At 37.8% G+C, this 7,395-nt stretch overlaps 1 non-coding gene across 1 annotated transcript; it reads right to left on the bottom strand.

The window, feature by feature from the left end:
• Positions 1–5,961: 5,961 nt before the first annotated feature.
• Positions 5,962–6,077, bottom strand: LOC125391988 (small nucleolar RNA SNORD22). Its single transcript, XR_007229349.3, has one exon. It is a non-coding gene; the product is annotated as a small nucleolar RNA SNORD22 (small nucleolar RNA).
• Positions 6,078–7,395: the final 1,318 nt, after the last annotated feature.

The raw sequence follows: 7,395 nt of genomic DNA, 5'->3' as shown, positions 1-7,395 counted from the left end.
CCCCTCTCTGACTTTTTTGTTTCACACTTCCCAGGTGAATGGATGATATAGAGTGTTGCTTTTAAAGAGGCACATAGCACAACCAAACCATGATGAGAAGCTGAGGGGGACCATATGTCCATCCTTTGTGTGGAGGACCTGCTGGTTCACACATATCTTTCAGAAGGTCTGACTTTCCTTCAAGAGCTGATGATATGGGATATTTTCTTCAGATTCTATCTACCCAATTGGAGGTCTTCTTTCTAAGTGTTCCTAGTACCGTATAAAGAGGCCATGACAGCTGTGATCAATGTCACATGTATGAACTAGTAGTTTACACTTGACATTTGACTTCTGGTTTGACTGTTAACAGTAACACAAGAGAGATAAATCAGAGATGATGACCCATGTACTATGAGTTTGTTGCCACTTTCCAATTTTTATTGCCTCAAACAGTATGAGTAATCTCCACATCTTTGTGGTGAGTTCAAAATGAGAGATTATATAAGGTTATATGTGTGTTTAATAATAATAGTGGCTGTACATATTTTTTGGTAAAAAGAAAGCATCATTTTAGTTACTTTCTCATCTTTCAGGCAACTTACCTAAGAGAAGTATCTTAAGGAAGATTGATATATGTTGGTTCATCATTTCCTGGACTTTCAGATTATTCTAGTGGAGAAAGTACTGTGGCACAGCATAACATTGCTGTTCCCATCATGGTGGCTGACCAGCAGGCAGATATTCAGTCCTGAACCAGAAACAGGTATACAGTTTGGCCACCAATAACATACATACTTGCTTTACCATGATCCCATATCCTAAAGTCTCTACATTCATTCCTACAAACAACGCAATAGGCTGTGATCCAAATGTTTACACATAAGAGCCAATATGGGATATTTTCCATTCAAAAAATAATATACTGCTTTTAAAAAGATAAAAAATTTGTGTGTGTGTGTGTGTGTGTGTGTGTGTGTGTGTTTGTATGCATATGTGTACCCACATTGTGACAGGCACATGGAGGTCAGAGCCAGCCTTGCCCAGTTGTCTTTGCATTCTTCCCTGTTTGAGATAGGGTCTCTTAGTGTTTGCCACTGATCATACTGGGATAGCTGGCCCACCAGATTCCAGGGACTCCTATGTGTCTACATTGCATTTCAGTCCATTGGGATTCCAGATGTATGGAACCATGTCTGTCTTGTATGGGCTTGGCAATCTAAGCTCAGGACTTTGCACTTACATGACAAGAGCTTTACTCACTGAGTAATCTTCCTGGCCCAGTTGTAGATTTATTACACATCTTGACAATATGCTGTTCAAAATAAATTCGTGTGATCCAGAGCAAAACATGATTTGGTTTTCCAACAAGATTACGGTAATGGACGTTATATTATTTTGTATAAAACATATGTACTGTGTCTTTTACAGAAGTTTATGTAGAAAGCATTTCAGTAAAAAAAAATCCTGCACTCTCCAACAGCTAAAACCTCAGCCATATTGCTGTGAGATAACGTCTCTGGAGAGGGCAGGGTCGTTGTAATCATGAACGGACAACTGGGGTTGCTGGCTTATGACTTTCACAAGATCAAGGCAGTAGGTGCTCCATTAGGGAGGGGGAAAGAGTCATGATTCCTCACTCCTGTTTGAGGAAGTAGTGTCAATTGTTGGCCACTGGAAGAGCAAGAGATGTTTTTCTTCAGTAGTGTGGCCCAGAGCAGGCTGCCTTAGCTCCAATGAGAGAGAACCTACATAGGGAGAGTTTAGTAGACTCAGTGGGAATGGAAAAGAAGGCAGAAGAGGAGTCCTGCTGGAGTTGATGAGCTCCCATTAGTTCAAGTAGACTGTTTCAGTATGTGTACCCATCATGGTTTTGAATTCTTTGCTCATATCTTCATTCCTCCCACTCTTCAACCAGACTTTGGGAGCTCAGTCCAGTGCTCCGATGTGGATCACTGCCTCTGTTTCCACCAGTTGCTAAATGTAAGTTATATGGTAATATTTAAGATATTCATCAGTCTGACTACAGGACAAGTCAATATCGGGCTTCCTCTCCTCTATTACTTAGGGTCTTACCTGGGGTTAACCTTGTGGATTCCCGGGAAATTCTCTAGATTCCATAATGACTCCCACAATCAACATATCTCTTTCTTTGCTCACATCTCTGTCCTTCCTCCTTAACTGTTCCATTCCCTCAAGTTCTCCTCATGCCTCCCCTTCTCCCCTCCTCTTCTCCTTCCACCCTCCCTTCTCCCCCCACCTCCATACTCCCTATTTTGTCAGGCGATCTTGTCTGTTTCCAATTTATAGGTGGGTCTATGTATGTTTTTCTTAGGTTTCACCTTATTACTTAGCTTCTCTAGGATCATGAACTATAGGCCCAATAATCTTTGTTGATAGCTAGTATCCACTTATGAGTGAGTACATACCATATTCATCTTTTTGGGTCTGGGTTACCTCACTCAGGATAGTGTTTTCTAATTCCATCCATCAAATGCAAAATTCAAGCTGTTGTTTCTTACTGCTGAGTAGTACTCTAATGTATAAATGTGCTACATGCATAAAGCTCATGTCCAAATGGATTAAAGACCTCAATATGAATCTGACCACACTGAACCTGATGGAAGAGAAAGTGGAAAGTAGTCTTCAATGCATAGGCACAGGAGACTACTTCCTAAATATAACCCCAGTAGCACAGACACTGAGAACATCAATAAATAAAATGGACCTTCTGAAACTGAGAAGCTTCTGTAAAGCAAAGGATACAGTCAATAAGACAAAAAGGCAGCCTACCAAATGAGGAAAGATCTTTACCAACCCCACATCAGACAAAGGACTGATCTCCAGAATATATAAAGAACTCAAGAAATTAGTCATCAAAATTCTACATAACCCAATTGAAAAATGGGATACAGAACTAAACAGAGAATTCTCAACAGAAGAATCTCAAATGGCCAAAAGATACTTAAGGAAATGTTCAACATTTTTAGCCATCAGCGAAATGCAAATCAAAACAACTTGAAGATACCATCATACACCTGTCAGAATGGCTAAGATCAAAAACACCAATGATAGCTTATGCTGGAGAGGATGTGGAGTAAGGGGAACACTCCACTGCTGGTGGGAATGCAAACTTGTACAGTACAACCACTTTAGAAACCACTATGGCATTTTCTCAGAAAATTGGGAATCAACTTACCTCAGGATCCAGGAATATACTGAAAAGATGCCCAATCATACTACAAAAGCATTTGTTCAATTATGTTCATAGAAGCATTATAATGGCCAGAACCTGGAAACAACCTAGATGCCCCTCACCTCAAAAATTGCTAGAGAAAATGTGGCACATAAACTCTTAAACATAAAATGGGTTAAGGAAACAAATCAAAAGACAAATTAGGAAACACCCCAATCCAAAATGAACCCAGAACAAGCCACAGCTTATGGTGTGCAACAATATAATGCTAGGAAAGATGTTAAAAGTGGCAGAGGCTTATATATAATTCAGACAACTCTCAAGCAACACACTTACACTTGAGTGAACTAAGGAGAGCAGGGAGGGAGACCCAGGGAGAGACAGACACACAGAGAGTCCAGTATTAGCAGTATTAATGGAGTGTTCCGAATATTACAAATAACTGAACTAAAGAGCAGAAAAACTAGAAAAGTCAGCGACACTGAGAGCTGGGTACTTAAATTTGTACAAAATTTATAAACACTCCAAAAACTATGAGAAGACTGATCAGACAAAGAAAAAGAAGGAAATGAAAGAAGAAATATTACAAACACAACCAATAAAAAAGATCACAAAGCACAAATTTGAACAACGGTTAGTCAGAAATTGGACAGGTTACAAAAAATGAATCTATTCCTAGGCACAGAAGCCTCTGAACATTGTGCAGTGGTGTCATGAATCTCACAATTTTCATATACTATTTATAGACAGGTGGTTTCCAGGCAAGAACAGTGACAAACAATTTTTGTCAAACATTCTTCTGTCCTCTTTGGCTTACACATAGAAACTGCTTTCTGCTAGGTGAATGCTAGAAGGGAGACTTTGGAAGTCAGCATGTATGTTTATGTTGAGCTTTGCAATTAAGTATTGTTAAAACTGTTATTGGGATATCTCCTTGAATCAACGATGGTGAATGAGAACTACAACTTTCAACACCATTGTTAACAGTTCTCCTAACGTCTTGAACCTTAGCCACTTTGGTGTATATTAGTGTCTCCTTTCATCTTAGCTTGTGTCACTTTGATAAAGGATCATCGTGAATATACATACCTTCATGTCCTCTTGACTTTCTGAGTATCTTCTCATATGAAGTGACTAAAAATTTAGGGTTGATGTTTCCTATTGCTTGTCCTTTCCAATTGATTTTGAGAATTTATTGTTATGAAATTGAATTATAGGTTATTTATCTTTTGGATTACTGACAACTGAAATAAATCTGAGATTAGTGTATAAAAGACATTTAAGCTATTTGAGGAAGAAATCTACATAAGAGAATGAATACCAATGTGTTTAACAGGATTAGATATATGTGCTCACAGTAATAAAGGGAATGACAATGGATTACAAGTCTTAGAAACAAATATCTGTTATAGAAATAGAGAAAGTCAGAAATTTAAATTTCTTCTTTACTATGCCATAATTTATTAATGTTTTATACTTTTAAAAACTGTTTACATTTGAATTAGTCTTTTCTTTATTAACAGAGCAAGTTTGTAATATTCATTTTATAAGAAATTATTAACATAATTGTATCTTTTTTTCTAAGATGGCTAAGCAAAACCATTTCTTTTGTCATGAGTAATTTAGAAATGTGTCATTTAGTTTCACATGTCATTATTACTAGACTAATATATACTTTTAAAAAAACCTATGAATTTTGGAAAATTTTGTATCAAAATTTGTATTATGATCTTTGAGATTTCAAAGATAGTTAAGTACTTGATAAGTGAATATTCTTAAGCATTCTTTGGATCAGTGATGAGAAGAAATACTGGTAAATGCTTCTCTTTATGACTCTTTTTAAAAGCAGGAAAAAGTACAATGCCTTTAAAACGGTGTGTCCCACACTGTCAGATGTATTTTTGATAAGATGGTGCTTTTATTTGATTCACATCAGAGATTATTGAATCTTTTGTTTATAACATTACAGGTCAGAAGGCCAGAAGCCTTGATGTTTTCCACAGTAAATTCTTGTTTATGTTTCTTTACTCACATAACCATGTGCTAGATATTCGGTGTCTCCTTTGTGCCCTGGAATGTCCTGTGCCATGTGTCTTTGCTTCTGAGTGAAGTGTCACCATGCATGGTGAAAGTCTTCCTGGAAGTCATTTCCACCTACAACAGAAGCGAACACAAGTCTCACACAGCAGGCACTGTGAATAAATTGAGCATTTCCCACTGGACCCAAACTATAAACACATCCCTAATTCTATATTTTGCTCCAGGAGATTTTAAAAAAATTGAGACCTCTTCATTGTTACCCAACCTAAGCAATCAAGACCACCTGCAATCAACCATGGTTAAGAAGAAAAACTTTTGTCCTAAATATTTTGCAATAACAATTTTTCTGTGGGAACACATTACACAGTAAGGCCTTGAAAATCGAGTCAAGTTATGCTGTTTTTTCTGTCCGGTCCATCTCATCTCTCTCATCTTATCTGTGGCTTGCCTTTTTTTTTTACCACTGCATGAACAGATACTTTACATCTTTAAATTAATTCTATTCTCTACACTTACGAACATAGCATATTATTTTAGGAAATATGTAAACATCATTTTGATGTCTATAGATAATGTATACTATGAAATTGGCATGGTCATCATCTCATATAGCTATCTATGTTTCAATTATGCACAAGAAAACCTAGATATATTCATTACACAAAATTCATAAACACAATATGAAACAATCTTCATGGTGCACAATCTCTTGATTTGTTCATCTTACATGTCTACCATTTGGGTATTTTTCTTTTATGGAACCAATTTTCCTCTTCTCCCCCATTCAGCCCCAGTGGGTTCACCTTTTCAGGCTCTGGTGCTAGGACAGGAAGTAAGACATGTGAATGTCTCTTCATGGAATGGTTATGTTTTTTAATCTTGTGATTGTGTAAGACAGAATAGCCTGTACACCAGACTGGCCGCACATTCACTCTGCAGACAAAACTGCCAAGCTCTTGGTTCTTCTTCCTCTGCCTTCCAAGTGCCAACACTACAGACCTGTCCAGATCCAGACATGTTACCACTTTGTACCTTTTGACTAACGTCCCTCTTACTCCCAGCCAACCTTTAAAGGCACTTTTATTTCTGTAATTTTTAAAGTGTAGACTCACCATAAAACTGACGTCACACAGAATTTTTCTTTCTTGTGTCTGGCTTATTTCACTCAGCATAATATCTTCAGACTCAGCCTTATTTTGACAAAAGACAAGGTCTGTTTTTTAATATACACAGTTTCTTTCTCACACATTCATATTTCTTTGTACCTTTACCTGAAATTTGATTGCTTTCATGTCTTAGTTATTGTGAGCATGAACTGTAGCTATCTTGGCCAGGTAGTCATTTCCTTTCCTTTGTTAAATATTGGAAATGGAGACTTCTGGGAAGTGATTCTATTTTTAAATACTTATGATAACCCATATTGCTTGAGTGTGGGGGTTTAGAGGAAACAAGGTGACCTGTTTCACTGTGGTTTCAAAGCAAAAATCTTTGACTTCAAGCTTTTCCTCAAGATTAAAAATGACTTCAATGTGAAGCTTAAATGGAGGTTTTTCTCTTCCTTGTTAGAAAGCCTTGGAGGCACATGGTCTTGGTTGCCCTTTGGTAGGTGTTTATTGATTGTCTAAATAGCGCCAAGGAACATCTGTGAACTAGCAATGATACCTTACAGTGACATGCCAATGAGAATCCATCTCAGAGGGAACCCTGGGTGCGGTTTTGTTTACTATAGTAGATTCATGTAGTGTGCCTAGGAAACGAAGGAAGATGTTAAAGTTGTTAAAGTTGAGAGGACATAAATTGTTAGGACTCAGGGGAATTCTGATTGCTTAAATTTCAGCAGTTTGGGGCTCCAAAATTTCTATCAATAAGGAGAAAGCTAAGAGTGTATTGAACCACAAAAGGAGGCCATTCCCTATGGGAAAGGAGGAGCCCTTAGAGCAAAGAACTGAGAATAACTGGCTCTCAGGATGAAATAAGTAGCGCTGAAGTAGGGGTTCACTCCTGGGGAGGACTGGCTCCTTGCAATATGTTGCCATAGTCTACTCTGGGAGTTGCCAAAGTCTCTCTCCTCATCATGTTTTCTCCCGTCTCTCCCAGCATAGTGATTAAGTGTGCCTTAATCACATGCCTGTTGGTCCATAAACTTCTTTCTAGATCTTTGTCTTATTCACTTCCAAACA

Source organism: Myodes glareolus, chromosome 5 (assembly GCF_982192425.1).
Source record: "Myodes glareolus chromosome 5, mMyoGla1.1, whole genome shotgun sequence".
NCBI classification, from domain to species: Eukaryota; Metazoa; Chordata; class Mammalia; order Rodentia; family Cricetidae; genus Myodes; species Myodes glareolus.
Note: the sequence above shows the minus strand (reverse complement) of the source record. Positions and strands in the feature narration are given on the sequence as shown.